The following is a 22,005-nucleotide window of genomic DNA, read 5'->3' on the forward strand; positions in this document are numbered from 1 at the left end:
TGAAAAATCACCTTCAATTCTTTAAATCTTTAACATTGATCTCTGACAGAGTCACCACCTCCTTGCGGAGGACAAGTATTTGAACAACTAGAAGTTATTCACAGGTCAAATTTGTTTCAAAACTAGCACTGCAATACCTCCTAATCATCATATGGCATCATATAAATTCCATCCTCAACTTATCAGGGTACTTCATCATAAGAGCTCAAATCTGCTTCATCTCTACTACAAATTATTTGGTTCTTCCTGAGTTCTTCTTCAAATAATGCACATTGGTGCAGAGATCTCAGAGGCACCACTCACAACTTCTGAGATATTATGAAATAATCTTGAAAAATGGACAGATCTAGATAGAACTTACATTGAAAGATGAATTACAACAGATTCGCTGACAACATTTATGAGAATTGACTCAATTGATAAGGGATGGACCTAACAAGCTCATGACTCTGTAAGCTACTTGAATCTCTGGGATACTACCTCAGTAAACTTATAATAGAGATCTTTGATAGATTTTATTGACTTTTCCCCAGCAGAGTCACCATTTTTATTGGTGACTTGGATGGGACAATCTCAACTATATATTAAGCCAATCTTTTCTAACTAGAGATTTTTCATAGTTCACTCCCCAACAAAGTCGCCACTTTTGTTGGTTCCCAAATGGGTTTACACTATGAGAGGCAAAAACCAAGTTGATTCTTGCAATACTCATGGAGAAGCCAACTCCAACTATTAAAATCCTCAAGTACTTGGACCAATTATGACAAGGATTCTACAAATCCTTCTATGCTTTGGGCTCTATAAAACCTAGGAGGGTAATCCCTTTAGTGAATTTTTTGATCTCTGCACACTCAAAAATTCACTAAAACAAAGAAAATTATCTCATAAGCTGGCTCAACAACAGGGAGAATTCTCAAGGATGGAAAACCCTTCAGTGATAATCAACCTAATTGGAGCATGAGATGGGTGGGACAACTCAAACATACATTAAACTTGGAAACATGTCTTGATTTTAAATAATTTATGACAAACCATAAATGAAATAGACAATAAATTGATGATCTAATAACACTTGCTAGCATATACCAGTGCCTAATTCCATTGGGCTATAGAGTCTCTAAAATATCATTGAAAACTTGACATAAATTTATCTAACAACTGATTAGATCTTAAACAATATTGGCTTACAATATCGTTCTATTTGTAATTTCTATCCAAACTATAGACACCTAAAAATGGTCAACGCTTGCGGAATCATACTTTAACATTTGCGCATTGCCTCATTTTAGGTTTTTGTGTCGCATTAACACTTCTCCTATGTCATGCACTTGGTTTTTATCATTTACGAGCATCAAGTCATTCTTCTACATTCTTCATTTGTCTCGCTCTCAAATTTGGTCTTGTCGACAACACTATCCAGTCATGATTTTGATCGATTTTATCCTATCACATCAATGTGCGTGCTCATTTGTCATCATTTTGGACATCGTCAATCCTAATTAGGGTTTTGTCCTCTTATCAATCTTAACATCTGGCGATTGATTTGTCATCGATCGTTGCTATGTTCGATCTTTTCATTTTGTGATCAATTTGTCATTGACCATTGTCATTTTCAATCTTGTCGTCTTGCAATCTATTTTGTCATCAATTCTTGTCCTCTTGTCAATTTTGTCATTTTGCGATCAATTTGCCATTGATCGTTGTCTATCTCAATTATGTCAATTTTGGATCAATCTGTCATTGTTCCTCGTCAATTGGCACATTTATCAATCAAATCATTTATCACATTGGTCCTTGTTAATCCAAATCATGATTGAGTCAATTATCTTTCATCAAGACCTAATTGTCATCTTTGCATTGCTAATTCATCTGCTAGGGTTTTGTGATTTAATCATTAAACTTTGATTGTCATTTCTCTCTAGGATTAATAAATTATTTATTTATCCTAAGTCTTCTCATCACAATTAAATGTTCATTTAATTGGCTAATTATTCCTCTTTCTGTGAATTAATTAACAAATGACAAATTATTAATTAATTCACCTAATTTATCTTAATTCCTAATTTCCTCTTTTTCTAATTTCCTAATTCCTCTTTTTCTAGTTTTCTATTTTCTAAATTCCTAATTTCAATTTCCTCCTATTTCTCTCCTAACTTCATGGGAATGACATGTCAATTTGTCATAATTTGTCATAATTGACAATCAATCAATTTTTGACATAGAAGTTTGTCATAATTTGTCATAAATCATCAATCAATCAATTTTGCATAGAAAGTGCATAATTTGTCATAATTTGTCATAATTGACATAATTGATTTGCAATTTCCATTTGAATTGAATCATGCTAATTTGATCATCTCTCCAATTTTTCTATAAATTGGATGAATTTCTTCAATCTTGGCTAATGAGAATGAGAATAATCACTTTTTCGAATCAATAACGCTTCGAGTACTCTTGCGCCATAATCTTGTCTATTTGCTTTCATCTCATGTGTATGCACTTGAAGGTGAGATCCACAAACAAAAAGGCTATTTGGAGAAGAAAGAAGAACAATGGAGCCGCATGAAGGAAGCATTCAGATCTACATTTGGTTTGCATAGTCTTTAGTTTTGAATGTTTCATTTTCATGTCTTTATTGAGTGTGTTTAGGATAGATCATTGCAATGTGCTTTTGTGATTGAGCTAGATTAGTATTTTTATTTTCTTATGATGATTTCTAGATTCCTAGCTACATTAATTGGTGAACCCGATGTGAACACTAACCATCTAACCCCTTAACTATGTTTTTGAGTGCTTTTGAGTTGATTTGCAGGTCAAAAAACCCAAAAATAGGGTAGTGCAGGGTTTTCTGGGGACTTCTGCGCCTGTGTAAGACAACTTGCACCTATGTTAAGCATTCAACGCTTGTGTTAAAGGCATTCTGTGCTTGTGTCATGAGTTCTACGCCTGTGTCATGACTTCTGCACCTGTGTAAAGTCCAGAAACAAAGGTAAAAATGCAGTGTTTTACTTGAAAATTGTTTGTTTTGCATTCTGTTTTCTGCTTGTTGGTTTTTGGTACTAATTCTCTATGCAGAACCTTGGCATACGCATGACAAAGACAACAAATGAAACTACTAACACATTTTATGCAGGTTCGATAGTCAAAGACTAAACATATCAAACTTCTAACTTGGGTTTTGCAGGTTGCCTTGGACTACAACTAAACTTTGTGTTTGCAATTAATGTTTAGGCACCTAGTATGATTTTTAAATAGGATGGAATGAATATATGTTTGCTTTGATTGTTGAGTATTGACATTGGAGTAGGAGAGTATGCTCTCATCCTTCTTAGGGTGATCAGAAATCCATATCTTCGATACCATGCTCATGTCTTTGATTGTGTGTCACCTATAGAGGGCCTACCTTCCCGACCATTTGCTTTTGCAAGCAAGTGATAATCGTGAGAAGGGAATGACCCAAAGTGAGTATGGCTAGAATACCTTGGCATTCTAACTCACTATAAACAAATACCTGATGGGCGAAAGCTTTGAGGGAAGGGTTACATGGGAATTGCAGTTACTTGGGAAGTGATGACCCTTGCACTCTTTCTCATATCAACATCTAAGTAGGACCTCATGGTCTAAATCATGCTTGTGCAACTACATTTGTTTGGTATCTTGATGGGCTTAATGTCTCAATCATGCTTGCGTGACATCAAGGAGTAACACTTAACAGAAATCCTTACTAAACACCTTGTTTTTAGAGGCCAAAAACCCTTCTAGTTGCTTGAGAAGGACAAGTTCGGATACTTGGAAGAGATACTAAGTTCACCATGGGGAGATTTCCATGGGGACTGATGATTGGCTGCCCTGAGAAGTGAGTGCCATGGAGGGGAACCCGTGGGGTCAAGCATCTATGTATTCTCCTTGAATCCCATAACAAGTCTACCTCTCAAGTACCTAATGTCCTTGCCTACCATAAGAAATGTGTGAATGAGCATGATTGTCTTGAGTCTATGTTAAAATATCTTGTCTTCTTTGCTTGTCAAAAGTTGAATTGCATCTCATTTCAAAAGCAAGACAAATTGATTCAAAACAAGGTTAAACACAAGAACATTTCATCCAACAAAATTCAAAAACACCTTCAAACATGGTTATCAAACATTGTTCAAAAACTTGTCTCAACATTCATGTCACTACATTTAGGTTCATCCTAGGTCGCATTTTGCAAAGTTCATTGTCAACTACCAAGGTTAGGTTTCACCTAAGTCATACTTCTTTGCATATCAATAAGGGTCATCCATTTGCATGTGTCCTCTTGCATTAGAGTAATACCATTGTCATACATTCATATTTGCATACCCTAGGTCCCTTCATTAAGATTAGGTCATTATCATATCATATTAGGGTCACTTGCATATTAATTGTCCCTTTGCATATAGTGTCCAAAACTAGGTTTTGTCATACTTGAGTAATCCAAATCTTTGATAAACCCTAAGTCATTGTTAGGAAGTCTAGACCTTATCAAACTTTTATCTTTTTGTCATCAATGTCATTTGGTCAAACCTAGCTTAGTATCCAAGCATATAGGGGAGACATTGTCATTTTGTCCTTTTGTCACTTGGTCCTTTTGTTCTTTGAGGTCTAGACATCATTTCAATTACCTAAGGGTTTCTTTTAGATTTGCATTCCAAAAAGTTTGTCAAAATCTTGAAAAACAACCAAAAACATAGGTTGCATTCTTGCCATAGATTGCATTCTCATTCACTTAGTTTGCATTTAGTTGCATATCATATATTGTCTTTGAAAAATTCCAAAAATATTGCATTTGCATAAGTGACATGCCTGTTGAAACAAGATCAAAATCTAAAAAGATGGGTGAACCAACATATCAACCCATTGACAACATATCAAATTCACATTTTCAAACCAGTCAAATAGTACAAATTGAAGGTTCATCAAACACATCACTACCACCATATGGAATGGTTCAACTTGGACCACCACCATTATATGAACTAGTGTTTGTACCTATGAAACCAGGACATGGGAGCGTTCCACCAACTCCAAGAGGAAATGCACCTTTCAATTGGAATCAGCCAAACTTGCAATATGAAATACAAACATTGTATGAAGAACAAACCCTCTCACAAGGATTTGGTTCAAATCAAGGCATTCACCAAGAAACAAATCCAAATATCCAACCAGATTCTTCGTCTAATTCCGATGCTTCTGATGATGTTGATATGCTCCTTCAAGATCCTAAGGTGACAAAAAAGATGGATAAGTTCTTGAACAAGGTCTTTAAGATGTTTCCACAAAAGTATCTTAACATGATGAGTAATGTGACCTCTTCAAGTGAGAAAATCAATGTGAAAGAACAACAAGGTGGTGAGTTGTTAAGTTTCTCTCCGCATCCAAATGAAGAAAATGCACAACAAGCAACTCAACCTACCTTGATGAGTAAACGTGCTTCAAAGGCATTGATAGTGAATATTCCTCAAAAGTCACCATTTGAGACAATAAATAATCCATTATTCAACACAACACCTGTAACACAAGATCAAATAAAGACCATGCAAATATTGACAACTATCCCTCAACAAGAAGTAGTTCCTTATATGCATAAAATGGGATCAAAATCTAAAATGCAAGAGAGCTTCACAACTAGAATGCCTGATATCACCAATGTCCAAAACAATTCCATGATGCAACAAAGTTCTTATGTCCCGTTAAGTTCAATATATTTTCCAAACACTATTGCGACAAATCCTTCAATAATGGCGACACAAAGAGCTATGGATAGTGGTTTGCACCAACAACAATTGTTACAACAATTGAGTAATACATAAAAGGTACAATCAAATGTGCAAAAAATCAATGTGCAACAACAACAATTTCGCATTCAACAACAAATTGTAGCGCCTTAGGCACCATTACAAGTTAATGCAAACTTGCAACCATCACAATGGATTGGACAAACAACACAACAAGTTAATGCAAGTGATATACCCCATCTTAAGGAGAAACAACAAAAACCACCTAAACAAAGTTTTTTGCAAATGATGGGATATACACCGCGACAACAATTGGCACAAAGTCAACAAATTCTGATTCGTCAGCCTCAACACCAACATGTGCCTCAATATGTGCCAAGGCAAACAAGCTATCCTACTTCACAACCGCAATTGGCAACTGTGCAGTATCAACAACATACTCAATTGCAATATCAACCTAGGCCAAAAGAAGCACAACAACAAGGTTGATATCAAGGCATAGCACAAACACAACAACAAGAGATGTACCAAGAACATTATATGCCGAAGACACCAAAAATGGCCATTTCAGAGTATCAACAACCGATCAAAAATATGATGTATCGACAAAGAGTACCCACGGGGATTAATGATGGACCTCCAAAATCTGATACAATTGTGCAACAACTTGAGAAGTTGCAACGAAAAGTTGACGCATTAGAAACTAAAGGTACAAAGAAGTTGTATACAGATCAAGATTTATGTCCTAATCCATTTGACAAGAGTGTATACATGCCTCCATTCCCTAAGCATTTTGAGGCACCTAATTTTGAGAAATATAAAGGGAATGGCAATCCAAAAGATCACATTCGAGCATTTTTCACGGCATGTACTGAAGTGAGTTATGAGGAAACATATTTAATGCGCTTATTTGCACGAAGTCTCACGAGACAAGCCATGGATTGGTATTCACATCCGCCAGGAAATATAAAGACTTGGTCGGAATTGGCTCAAAAGTTTTTATCTCATTTCGTGTTCAACATCGACAGTGATGTGACCATGTCAGATTTATGCAACACCAAGCAAAAGCAAGGTGAACCATTAGTGACTTTCTTGCAATGATGGCAAAGCTCGTATAGTCGTTCTTCCCTAGATATACCTAAAGAACAACAAGTGAATCTGTTTATCCAAAATTTGGTCCCAGAAATGATGTATGAACTAAAACTGAAAAGTCCCAGTACTATTGAGAAACTCATTAAGAAAGGAATGAGCATTGAAACAGCTATTGTAGCTAAAGGAATTATCAAGCTCAATAAGGACAGTGACAACACAAATTATTCAGGGGACAGAAATAGATTTTGGTATAAATATAAGAATGTCACTAATGATGGTGTTGTTGATGCAAGAGCGGTGAATGCAAATCAACCCCCATTCATGATCAAGAAATTGAGTGTTCCTAATATGTCAACTATGGAACAAAATCAGGCACCAATGAGCAATGTTACTCAACAACAACATACTCAACAATATAATCAATAACAAGGCCAACTCCAAAGCCAGCAGCGCAAACCTTTCTGATCAAGGGATGGGCCTCCTCGACAATTTACCCCATTGGGAGAGCCTATTGAATTAGTAATGAAGCAATTAATACAAGAAAAATTTATTAAGCTACCAGATATCAAGGCAGAACCAGTGGTAAAAAAGCATTGGTGGAATGATAATGCCTACTATGAGTATCATCAGTCCAAAGGACATAAAATTGCATCATGTTTTCAATTGAAACATATGATTCAAGATTTATTAGAGCAAGGAGTAATTGAGATAGATCCACCCCATGCGACGTCTAACACTGATCATACTATTTTCAAAACTCCTTTGCTTGATCATGACAAGGGTAAAGCGTCCTCTTCCAACTCTGCCCAAACAGCAAATTATGCGAATACTGGTTATAACAATGTCATCAATTGTTTCAGAGCATCAAATGAGTATGTTTCTACGCTAAGAATAAAGGGACAAGATCCCTCTTGCGCAGTCACCACTCGTCGATCTAAAATAGTCTTGAAAGGAGCTCCTGCAGCTCCTTCCAAACCAACTCCTGCAAGCCAGTATAATCTCTTGGATCATCTAGGAAAGACACCTGTGCAAATATCAATCCTTGAGTTATTGAAAATGTCTCCCATGCATTGTGCAGTCCTGGATAAAGCTTTAATTGAGTCCACTGTCCCGACAGATATTGATGTTGACCAATTTCAAGCCTAGATTGGACATCTAGCTATTTCCCAAAATGTCGCATTTTCTGATAATGATATCTCACCTGATAAGCTCCCTCATAATGATCCTTTACACCTGAAGTCTTTGTCCATAATTGCAAAATCCAACGAGTCTTGATAGATGGCAGAGTGGGTCTTAATATTTGTACCTTGAGAGTGGTCATTGGCCTTGGATATACATAAAATGATATTGATGCTTCTAGAAGAATAACAATAAAAGCATATGATGATGCTGAGCGCCCATCCAAAGGGATAATTACATTGCCTATCAGAGTTGGTCCAGTGATAGAAAACACTTTCTTGCAGGTCTTGGACCTCGATCTCCCTTACAATATGATTCTTGGCCGTCCATGGATCCATGCAACGAAAGCAGTTCCATCCACTTATCATCAATGTTTAAAATATCCTTAAAATGGAACTAAGATAACAATTCCAGGAGATCCTAATCCATTTCAATTTTGTGCTACTCTAAAGGATACCCCTCAGTAGCAAGTCCCAGTCAATAGAGAGGCCAATTCACATAGTTATGTGGATCCTAATGAATTGTTAGATGCTATCAAAGGAAAATTGAAGATACAAGACCAAGGATGCGGAGAATATTCAATGGATCAAACATTCCTCACCGAGAATTTACCAATATCTCCAAAATCATATGGCAAACCACATTTATTGCAAAAGGAACCTAAGGTCATTATTCAATATTAGCCTCCCACTACATTTACAAGATGGGGTGAACTTGACAAAGAAAATTTAGATGATGATGTCATAGATTGGCTTTACAAAGATCCAACTGAGACCCCACCTGTCACATTGTTAGTGGAACGATACGGCCAAGGATTTACTATGCTACAAAAGAAAGGATATGACAGCTACAGTGGCTTAGGCCTGAACAACAATGGAAGGCTAGAACTTGTTATACCCAAGATGCAACCTCCGACTTTAGGGTTAGGTTTTGTACCATTGCGAATTGGACCCTCATCTTCCAAAGTGCCCACGTGTAGAAAAGGGCATGACTCTAATGATGAAATAACACCTGAGGATACCCGACCTGAAACTGATTCCAATGAATGGGAGTGGAGTTGTTTTTCTTCTAGCTCCTATGCCCTTGATAATATTTTCATTGACCTTGATAATTTGCCTATGGAAGACAAACATGAAATCACTCCTCTTCCTAAAACATGTCCTCATGCATGGATAGAGTCATTCTAGGATCCAAGCTCCGAATCAGACACAAGCAGTTCGGATAGTGACACCATAGATGTTTACATCTTTACCATATCAACCCTTTCTCTCCTTACAACCCATGATGACATGCCCCTCATCTATCCCCAGCTTATCCAACATGACCAACAAGAACCACTCACATTGGACTATTTTCAAAATGACGAAGCAATTGCAGAATTCCTTGGACTACGGGAAGGCATGCCACAAGGTGATCATAAGGTAGGATTTGCTATTGATTTGGATTCCACAGCATATTTTGGGGAGTTAACTCCCTCTTCTAGTCATCAAAAGGAAAAAAGCAAAGAAAAAGTAAAAAATCAAAAGAATAGGTCTTTGAGTGAAAACCGTAAGGCACTCTCTGACCATGAAAAAGTAAAAATAAAAGATGTACCTTTGAGTGAAAACCTCTCTTAGGCGCCCAAAGGTGGAAGAGTGGACATACCCCTATCAAGTCAGGACAAATCAACATTGCTGGTGGAAATGACCGAGGAAATCAATTTGGGTACACCTAACAACCCTAAGGTCATTCATTTTGCTGCTTCTCTATCAAAACAGGAAAAGATAGATTTTGTCAATTTCTTTCTTGAGAAGAAGATCAGCTTTGCATGGTCCTATGCAGATATGCCTGGCCTCGATCCAGAATTAGTCCTTCATCATTTGCCATTGAAAGCCGATGCCAAGCCTATCAAATAGAAACTTCGAAAGATGCATCCCCAGGTGGCTCTTTTGGTCAAGGTGGAACTAAAAAAATTACTGGATGTGGGCTTCATTAGACCCATTGATTATGTAGACTGGATTTCAAATTTAGTACCAGTTAGCAAAGTAACTGGGGGCATTAGAATCTATACAGATTTTAGGGATCTCAATAAAGCATGCCCTAAGGATGATTTTCCATTGCCAAATATCGACATCATAGTGGACATGATTGCTGGATATGAGATGCTTTCATTGATGGATGGTTTCTCCGGCTATAACCAAATTCGCATTTCTCCTGAAGATCAACATAAGACAACATTCACCTATGCTTTTGGTACTTATTGCTGGAATGTGATGCCCTTTGGTCTTAAAAATGTAGGCGCAACATATCAAAGAATGATGATGACAATTTTTCATGATTTCATGCATACTTTGATGGAGGACTATGTTGATGACTTATTATGTAAATCTGTCACAAGAGATAGTCATCTAGCCATCCTAGGCCCAATCTTTGACCAAATGGAGACCTAAAAGCTCAGACTCAATCCAAAGAAGTGTGTCTTTAGTGTCACAGCTGGCAAATTATTAGGGTACATTATTTCTCACAGAGGCATTGAGGTCGACCCTGCCAAGGTTAAAGCAATAATGGATATGCCTCCTCCTTCTAATCTCCGTCAATTACGCAGTCTACAAGGAAAGCTCCAGTCAATCCACCGCTTCATAGCTCAGTTGGCCAACAAATGTCATCCATTCCAGCATCTACTGCATAAAGGTGTCGCTTTTAAATGGATTGAGCAATGTCAATCAGCCTTTCAAGCTCTCAAAGAATATTTGCTGTCGCTGCCTATCCTAATGCCTCCTATAGAAGGAAAGCCATTTTTATTGTATATTTCTGCAACTGAAATGGCATTAGGAGTTCTCTTGTACCAACAAGATGAGAATGGCAAAGAGCGAGCTATTTATTATATCAGCCAAACACTGGTAGGTTATGAGCTAAATTATTCAACTATTGAAAGGGCATGCTTAGCAGTGGTATTTGCAACACAAAAGCTTTGACATTATATGTTAAGCCACCAAACATTGTTGACTGCAAAAATTGATCCCTTAAAATACTTGCTTAGCCAAGCAGCTTTGACGGGTTGCCTAGCAAAGTGGGTCATGATTCTCAGTGAATTTGACATTGAGTATATGGAGCGAAAGGCGATAAAAGGACAAATCATAGCAGATCAACTTGCAGAGGCACCTATTTCTGATGATCATCCCATATTGACTGATTTTCCAGATGAATCAGTCTTTACTCTTACATCTTCTAATGAATGGAAGTTATACTTTGATGGATCCCATACCAAGTTCGGGTCCGGAGCCGGCATCTTGTTTGTCACCCCTCAAGGTGATGCTATTCCCAAGTCCTATAGGATAACTTTTCATTGTACCAATAACATTGCAGAGTATGAAGCACTGGTTACAAGACTCCGAGTAGCAGTCTACTGGAACATCATGCATTTGCAAGTCTATGGAGATTCTCAATTAGTCATCCGACAAGTGAATGATGACTACGAAACAAAAGATGAAAAGCTTATTCCCTATAAGCATATGGTAGATTTCTTCAAGACCAAATTCACAGCTATCCATTCCAATCGAGTTCTGAGAATGCAAAACAAGTTGGCAAATGCGATGGCTACGATCACCTCCATGTTAAATATGCCCCACAATATGGACAAATGTGAATTTTTAGTCGAACAATTGTTGGTTCCCTCTTTTGACATTCCGACAGTGGATGTGATGTGCATTCTTGTTGGTCCAAACTCCCCATGGTACAATGACGTATATCAATATTTGAAATCCCAAACCTTACCACCCAACCTTTCCACTAACCAACGCCGAGCCTTTATCTGACAGACAGCCAAATATGTCATCATCGCCGACACCCTTTACCATCGTTCCTTTGACCATACCCTCCTCATGTGTTTGGATTCTGATGAAGCACAAATGGCTTTACACGAGGTTCATGATGGTATATGTGGGGGCCATTTCAATGGTCTGAGCTTATCTAAAAAGTTGATTCGTGCTGGGTATTATTGGCCCACTCTGGAAAAAGATGTTCATGATTTTGTTAAGAAGTGTTACAAGTGCCAGATCCATGGAAATTACATTCATGCACCAGCCCAAGAGCTTCATTTTGTCATATCTCCGTGGCCCTTTTCTCAATGGGGATTGGATCTTATTGGCAAGATTCACCCGACATCTGCAAATGGACACAAGTTTATCATTACAGCCACAAAGTATTTTACAAAATGGATCGCGGCTATTTCCATGACCTATATCACTGGTGTCCAAATTTCAAAATTCTTGTTGAATTATATCATATGCCGGTATGGGGTTCCTCTTTCCATAGTCACTGATAATGGTCGCCCCTTCAAGTATAAAGATGTCAAGGAACTCTGTGAAAAGTTTCATATCCAACACCGTTTCTCCAGTCCATACTATCCACAGGGGAATGGTCAAGCTAAAGCATCAAATAAAACCATTATCAAGATCCTGAAAAAGGTTGTCAATGATGCTGGTCGAGATTGGCATGTTCAGTTGAATCCAACACTATGGGCTTATGGCACTTCTATCCGCACACCTACTAGCGCAACACCTTATTCCTTGGTGTATGGTGCGGAAGCCATTTTACCTTTGGAGGTGGAGATTCCTTCCTTGCGTGTTTCCTTGCAACACCTGATTGATGATGAGACACACAGAATCTCACGATTGCACCAGCTTGAGATGTTAGATGAGAAACGTCAGACAACCCTGACACATTTGCAAGCATATCAAAATCGTCTCCATCACTCTTATAATAAGAAGGTCAAAGGGCGACACTTCGAAGTGGGAGATCTGGTTTTAAAGGCAAACCCTAAGAATGCACAGTCTACTGACATCATCAAAGGCAAGTTTGAACCTAATTGGGTTGGGCCTTTCATAGTAACTGCAACATATGGCTCGGGGGCATATCAGCTTGCTACCCTAGAAGGTGAACCTCTGTTTGATCCTATAAATAGCATGCATCTTCGCAAGTACTGGGCATAACTTTCTATCAACACTTTTTCAAATATGATCCTAAAAAAATACAAAAAAAAGTGAAAAAAAAGCAAAATTCAAAAAAGTGAAAAAAGCAAAATACAAAAAAAAATTTGAAAAAAGAGCAAAAGAGTAAAGAAAAATGATTCGCTCTCTATTGAAAACCTGGCAAACAGGCGCTTTGGGCAAGTACCATGGTGAAAACCTGGCAATCAGGCACCATGTGTAACAAGATTATTGCTCTGTCATCTGTCATGACCTCTAGCTATGCTTTCTCTTGGCTGGTTTATCATGTCTATCTTCGTCTTGACCCAATGTCCTATTCTAGGCCTGTTACTAGTCAACATCATTGTCTTGCATACTCCAGTTTCTTGTACATATGTTTTGGTCCTGGTCTATGTATATCTTTCAGATGCGCATTAGGTGTGTTCCACTTGTCATGATCAATCACTGGAACTTTTGCATTTAAAATGTCCTGAACAAATCATAAAAAATTGAATAATGTCCAGAAAAAATTCAAAAAAAATTGAAAAATGTCCTGAAAAAATCATAAAAAAATTGAAAAATGTCCTGAAATAATTCAAAAAAATTGAAAAATGTCCTCAAAAAAATCCCTAAAAAATCGAATAAAGTCCTGAAAAAAAACAAACAAAAAAAATTGTAAAAACTCGAAAAGCATCAAAATCCAAAAACAATTCCTTTGGTATTTTGCATTTTGCAATAAATATCCTCTTGATGCATAAGACAGATCACTAAACATACATCCACTGACTCACAATCAACATTGTGCTTTATATGAAATCACACTTAAACAGATGAACTTTTCAATCAGACCAGACATTCCAACTGATCAAAATTGTCATATCAATCAACCACAAAAATCATTTGTCCTTGTCTCTACTATCATGGGTCTTATACAGGGTGTGGTATACTCGAAACCAGACTATGTCCTGTCTTAGATGGGGTACCACATGTCCTGAAACCAGACAGCATGATCGTCCTATCAATACTTTCAACTTTTGACAATGAAGATCAAGATGTTTGTTTGATTTGTTGGAATTTGTGCATCTTATCTTTTTATTGATTTATCTTTGGCTTCGGTCATGTTCCTATGTTGCTTGATGATGTCGCCAAGTGATTTAGAGTGACTGGGATGGATCATGGTCCTTTCTTTTTTGTTGTGATTGTTGTTTGTCTGCAATGTGTCTATCTTTTGCAAAAAGGGTTGCATTTCAGCTCTGGCCTTCAATGCCATGATGCTACGCATCCATTTTGCTACATTAAAATAAAGGTTCTCACCTACAAAGTGCATTACTGAAAGCAAGTTTTTCTTCATCTCTAACTGTCCTCTATTTCATTTCTTCTTACTAACATTTCTTCCGTCCATTCGGATAGTCAATTCGGTCTAGTGCTCCGATTTCCCCAAACACATATGCTACATCCTGCATTCATTGGTTAGTACATTTGCATTATATCAAACATCATGCATTACATCACGCATTTTATCCATTTCATATTATAAATGCATCAAAAACACATTAAAATATATCCATACATGTTCATAAAATAGTGCATAAGTCATCCATACATAGAAAGCAACTATAAGTCATAACACATTGCATTCCATCATATCGATGCATATCATATCATATATCCAAATAATATCGGAGTACAAAAATGGACTGTTTGTCCTAAGTATGGCCCGCAGGCTGACTACAAAATGTCAAACTATATAATGTCCATTTGTCTCTATCATTAGGAGCACGTGCCTCTGTCACTGGGTGCTTCCTCTATCCTCCTCATCCTTGCAATGTCTTGCGGATGATGTCCCTCCTGGTCCTGGCTGTGGTGGTCTCATAGGTCCACTCACCCCCATGCTGCTCAATGACCTCCGAGAGCGTGCCCTGCTCTCTATCCTCGATCATGCCCAATATGAAGCTGCTCTCTGCTCTGATGGAATGGCACCCTCATATAGTGTCCTCCAATGGTGTATCTCCTCTCCAGTCTCTACCAGCATCTGTGCCATCTCACATGCACTAGCATCCCTAATCGACCCAATGAACTTAGTCACTCTCTGTTCCTCTCGCTGTGCCTAAGCTATTGCTATATCTCGAGCCGCTGTGAGTCTGGCTATCTCCACTCTGAACTGATCCTACTGTCTCTCTAATGTCACAATGTGATCCTGCTGACTCGCTATGGTAGCCCTGCACATCTCCATCTCCTTTATCCTAGCTGTCTCTGACTCTATGGGTCTATCCTGCCATGCCTCCTGCTCGCCTGAATCTGGCTCATCCTCGTCATCCCCATCCTCATCATCCCCCTCCTCATCTCCATCCTCATCATCCCTTTCATCCTCATCACCACCCTCATCCTCCTCATCCTCATCATCTCCCTCCTCCTCTCCTATGAGTGGGAAGTCCTCCTGTCGCCTCGGTACTGGAATATCTGGATCTGTCAATGGCATTGGCCATAGTCGTGCAAACCATCTCTCATACTCCTCTATAGTCCTGGCATCAACCACATCTGATCTCCAATCCCATGGTCTCTGCTGTAGCTATGAGAAGTCAGCATATGCTATGTGTGGCTGAATCATACTCCCCCACTGACTCGTCTCTCTGTGAGATCGGGCAAAGTGTGTAGTCCTCCTAGGTACATCCTGCCTCTCTCCAAACTGTCATCTGACTCTCTCTGGTAGGTACATCTCAATCACTCTCTGGCGATTCACTAGTTGCCCAATCAGGTACCTCTCCTGTCTACAATACGGTAGCTCATCACTATCATTGGACCATCCGAGGAAATCACGATATGGCCTCCATGTGAACTCTTTCAATCTATCTAGCTCATGTCGCAAATACAATATGTATCCAAAAGGACCCTGTCTCAGTGCTCCCCCATAGAAGTACACATATGGTCGGTGTGGTAATACTTGTCTCTCTATAATCGGTCGACATATGGCTATGTGCTCAAATGCCCATACCTGTAACAGTGTGACCCCATAGCTCAAAGTCTGAACCCCTTGATACGCTATCTGATGCAGTTGAAAATATAGCATAGCAAGCACACATGGTCCCCATGTGTACACTGTCCCCTCTATCACCATCTGCTTTAGCACTCTTCCCCATCCAATAGGGAATCCATGTCCTTGTCTATCTCCTACTAGTAGACATGCTATCACCACTGCTATCACCACATATCGCTGATCATACTCTAATGCCATGGTCTCCCAGCCAATCTCCCTCTCTATGATATCTAGATCATTTGTGTCACACTCAAATAATCTACACAATGCATCTCTCCCTGTCACTGGGTCATACTCTACCATCTCTCCATGAATCGGAATATGGAGGATACGCCATATGTCCTCTAGTGTCACAGTCACCTCTCCAGTCACCAGATGGAAAGAGGAGGTCTCCGAATGCCATCGCTCTAACAATGTAGTAAGCAGTCCTATGTTTGCCCTAATCTCAAGCATGAATTTAATATAGTATATTCCAAGTCCTACTAATGTATCTCTGTCTGTGCTCCTGAGTCTATGTCGTAACATGAAGTAGTCTGGTCGGTTCTCCCGCGTGATCAATGGATACTGTCGACTCTGCATCACAATTGGGGCACATTTTGTCAGTTTTAGGGTTTGCTCCTATGGGTTGCATTTCCTCATTTCATGTCTAAATTAGGGTGTTTTTCATCTATTCTGACCTATCCTCTTCTTTTCCCCCCTTTTCGGATCATTCACATGTTGCTTTTGACCTTAATTGAGTTCTGAGGGCACAACTATGCTTGTGTTGTGTATCCTGCGCCTGTGTCCCTCTACACAAGCATAGAAGACATTACACAAGCACAGGATTCGCCCTACACAAGCACAGAAGTCAGTTTCTACCTTTTCTGTGGGCCCCGCAATGTCCCGCAAGCCAGTCAAATTCATAAAATTGAAAACATGGGTTTTTGAGATACATACCACTGCTCCCGCATTGTCTGATCGTCTGAATGTTCATACACTTTCTCTGAGGTGATCCGCCATTGAAATTTTTGCCATCTCTCTACAAGTGTCCTTTTCTAGAGCCACAAATTCTCCTCTTTGGCTAGTGCAAATGAGCTCTTTTCAACCTCTTTGCCTCATTTATAGATCTTTGTAAGTGCATAGATGGATGTACACCCCCTCCATCTTATGCTGATCACGGTCTTTTGCGTCTTCAATTGCTTGTCCTTCGTCCATCCGGTCTCCGATTGTCAGACTGTTTGTTCCTATCATTTTCTATCATTTTTATCGATTAATTGGCCTCTTCTCTGCATGTTTCCAACCAATTCCTCGAGGGGGCATGCATATGTCATTGTCAGTATCTAGGGCATTTTCATTATTGTTCTTTGAAACAACGCTTGAAATCGCATTGTCTCAAAAAGGGGCAAAATGTAGACACCTAAAAATGGTCAACGCTTACGGAATCATACTTTAACATTTGCGCATTGCCTCATTTTAGGTTTTTGCATCGCATTAACACTTCTCCTATGTCACGCACTTGGTTTTTATCATTTGCGAGCATCGAGTCATTCTTCTACATTCTTCATTCATCTCCCTCTCAAATTTGGTCTTGTCGACAACACTATTCAGTCATGATTTTGATCGATTTTATCCTATCACATCAATGTGCGTGCTCATTTGTCATCATTTTGGACATCATCAATCGTAATTAGGGTTTTGTCCTCTTATCATCTGGTGATCAATTTGTCATCGATCGTTGTTATGTTCGATCTCGTCATTTTGCGATCAATTTGTCATTAACCGTTGTCATTTTCAATCTTGTCATCTTGCAATCTATTTTGTCATCAACTCTTGTCCTCTTGTCAATTTTGTCATTTTGCGATCAATTTGCCATTGATCGTTGTCTGTCTCAATTATGTCAATTTTGGATCAATTTGTCATTGTTCCTCGTCAATTGGTGCATTTATCAATCAAATCATTTATCACATTGGTCCTTTGTTAATCTGAATCATGATCAAGTCAATTATCTTTCATCAAGACCTAATTGTCATCTTTGCATTGCTAATTCATCTTCTAGGGTTTTGTGATTTAAGCATTTAACCTTGATTGTCATTTCTCTCTAGGATTAATAAATTATTTATTTATCCTAAGTCTTCTCATCACAATTAAATGTTCATTTAATTGGCTAATTATTCCTCTTTTTGTGAATTAATTAACAAATGACAAATTATTAATTAATTCACCTAATTTATCTTAATTCCTAATTTCCTCTTTTTCTAATTTCCTAATTCCTCTTTTTCTAGTTTTCTATTTTCTAAATTCCTAATTTCAATTTCCTCCTATTTCTCTCCTAACTTCATGGGAATGACATGTCAATTTGTCATAATTTGTCATAATTGACAATCAATCAATTTTTGACATAGAAGTTTGTCATAATTTGTCATAAATCATCAATCAATCAATTTTGCATAGAAAGTGCATAATTTGTCATAATTTGTCATAATTGGCATAATTGATTTGCAATTTCCATTTGAATTGAATCATGCTAATTTGATCATCTCTCCAATTTGTCTATAAATTGGATGAATTTCTTCAATCTTGGCTAATGAGAATGAGAATAATCACTTTTTTGAATCAATCACGCTTCGAGTACTCTTGCACCATAATCTTGTCTATTTGCTTTCATCTCATGTGTATGCACTTGAAGGTGAGACCCACAAACAAAAAGGCTATTTGGAGAAGAAAGAAGAACAATGGAGCCGCATGAAGGAAGCATTTAGATCTACATTTGGTTTGCATAGTCTTTAGTTTGAATGTTTCATTTTCATGTCTTTATTGAGTGTGTTTAGGATAGATCATTGCAATGTGCTTTTGTGATTGAGCTAGATTAGTATTTTGATTTGCTTGTGATGATTTCCAGATTCCTAGCTACACAAACTACTTATCAAATCCTAGAACAAGCATTATCTCTCTGTAATTTCATTCAATCATTTTAAGTAACCCCTTGGATTAAAGCATAGAATGGAAAATTACATACATCATAACAATGCAACAAGTAAATGAAACCCTTGATTCCATTAACTACAAAGAAAAAAAAGTCACACACAAGAGAGTAAGGATTGAAATTGTATTTGTATTAATTTCAAAAGCTATCTTCTATCAGATAACATAGTACATTTCATTTACAGAATAACCCACTTGAAATCTGAAACTGGTAACTATCTTGTATTTTGCTCTACAAAATGACATTACAATTCTTTCTAGTTACTCATGATTTCCCAAAATTTGAACCTAATCTTGTAGACTGGACCTACATAAAGAGACCCTATTAAGAGATTTTGGAACCCCTTCTTATGGCCTTGATTTCTCTTTTATAGAAAATAAGGGAGCAACAAGCTTCAGGCCTAAGGACACATGTCACCAGAAAAAATAAGCCAAGGAGGCCATACACAATTCTATTACAAAATATTCCTTATCCATACGTTTGTGCCCGTGATGAAGTGGAATTAAAATTTTCAACTGATTATTGGTAGAAACAAAAATTCTTGAGTTGTGTTGTTATCACCCTGATGTCTCTAGATGGACCTTGAGATGCCCATTCTATTCTACACAATATTTCCCTTCTTGGAAAGGAAACTGGATCCTGGCAAGAAATAAAATCACCCCCAAACTAGAGGAAGATCTCAAACCTTTATGCCCAAGATCAGAGGAAGTGAAAATAGGAGCTTAAGGGAAAACATAATATGTTGAGAAGGCATTGCAACTTCCATGTCACCGCAGAGATGATTGACTACCACTCCTTACTCAAACAAATCCTTCTTTCAGTTCCTTGTGGGCTCCTTCCTTAAACACTCTGCCAGGTATTGGCAAAGTAAGAGCAGAGAATGTATCATGGGTGGCTTGTTATGATAAGAAAAGGCTTTCACGGCCCCTCTGAAAATCCTCCAAACTTTCAAAACCCCTCTAAAAATGAGCAACCTCATACTAGAGAGTGAACATCCATCCAGTGTCAAAAAATATGCAACAACTCTGTGCACAATCCTGTTCAAACATCGTCTTCTTCGCTTCTGAAAAATCGCTCTCAGAAAATGAAGAAGTTTGTATTCTTTTCTACCCATTTAATCACCACCCCACTAAATTTATAATTGAAGTTCAATTAAAAAATGGCGATGCTCACTCATGTGAAAAAACATCATCCTGATATTTTCTACTCATCCCATCAGTTATGGATTCCAAAAATTATACCTATCAAGACCAGGTCGCTATCACATCTAGGCCATCAATCTTTTGCCTCCTTCTTAGGCTCATCTTGCACGAACGATTTTGTTCTGATCTTATTCCTCCTTAAGTGTACAGTTTCTACTTCAGAATCCCTATCAACAAGCAATCTCTGATTTCATCGGGGAACCTGTGATCCTTCATCTCCAACTCAGAAGTTATCCAAATCCCCTTATGCCTATGAAATAGTCATCCCTTCTTGTCAAATCAACCTTAACCCAATTGAAAACTTCCAAAAGGTCCCTCAGGGATGAGTCACCATTCAAAAATCACAACTTGTCGCTATCTGTTCCAACATGCAAATAGAAAACCTTTAGTAACCTGGACCTTACCCGTTGGGAAGCATTAATATCAAATGTTTGAAAGGTCAAACCATGAGATTTCCCTTCTTGCTCAGGACACGTGGCATCATCTCGTGGTGCTATAGTCCTTATCTTCCTTACATTTTTGACCATGAGGAAGTGCAGACCATCAAATCTACCATACCTTTAGCCACCAATCAAAATATTAGAACTCGAGACTTATGAAAATTAATGGGCGTAGGCATAGATATTAAAGAGGGGCTGACCATAAGGAAGACTTTCATGAAAACTTAGGAAAATATAAAGGGACCAGCCAAAAACAACTTAAGTGCCTAGGAAATACGATGGCCCCACCAACGGTAACTGACCCTTGGCTTAAGTGTAAAAAGGTAATGATAGAATATAACAAGCTTAGGGTTTTTATTTTACAAGAATTAATAAGAAATTCACAAACCCTAAACCCTAGACCTTGAACTTTGATTGAAGGCAAAATGAATCCAGGATGACCAATATTTTGACTAAAACATGAAAATTCTTGTACAGTCAATTTTAGGACTATCAGAACACACAATGGTCTACAATCCTGCATGTTGAACCTCTATAACACTGAATTTACATACTTACTATGGCCTAGCCATAGCTTTTGATTCACTCTATCTCTTTTAATTTCCATCCCAAGAATGTATTTTGTTGCACCAAGATCTTTTATTTCAAATTTAGTAGCTAGTTGAGACTTTAGTTCTAAAATCATACATTTCCCTTTACCAATGAATAACATATCATCAACATACAATGCAATGTACATGAAATGATCACCATTAGTTTTGTAATAAACATAGTGATCTGATTTAGAACACTCAAATCCAAGACTCAACACATATGTATCAAATTTCTGGTACCACATCCTAAGACTTTGTTTGAGGCCATACAAGAATTTATTTAATTTACAGACCAAATTACTTTTACCTTTCACCACATAGTGCTTTGGTTGTGTCAAATAAATGTCCTCCTCCAAATCACCATGAAGGAAAGCAGTTTTCACATCCATTTGTTCAACCTCTAAATCATAAGCAGCAGCAATAGAAAGCAAAAATCTAATGGATGTCATTGTGGCAATAAGAGAAAATATCTCACCATAATCTACACCCTCAACCAATAGTAGCCTTTTGCAACCAACCTTGCTTTATACTTCTCAATGATTCCATCTAAAAAAATATTTTTATTGAACACCCATTTACAACCAACAAGATTTCATCCTTCAGGCAATGGTATAAGATCACATGTATCATTATTTTTCAAAGCTCTCATTTCTTCTTTCATAGCAATCTTCCAGGATTCTGCATCATTCATACCTAATACCTTTTCTACAGATTTCGGTTCATCCACATTAGTATTCAAATAAAAAATACACCTCCAATCATTAGGTGAATACCTTTCAGGTGGTTGTCTATGTCTAGTAG

This window comes from Cryptomeria japonica, chromosome 6 (genome assembly GCF_030272615.1).
Source record: "Cryptomeria japonica chromosome 6, Sugi_1.0, whole genome shotgun sequence".
NCBI lineage: Eukaryota > Viridiplantae > Streptophyta > Pinopsida > Cupressales > Cupressaceae > Cryptomeria > Cryptomeria japonica.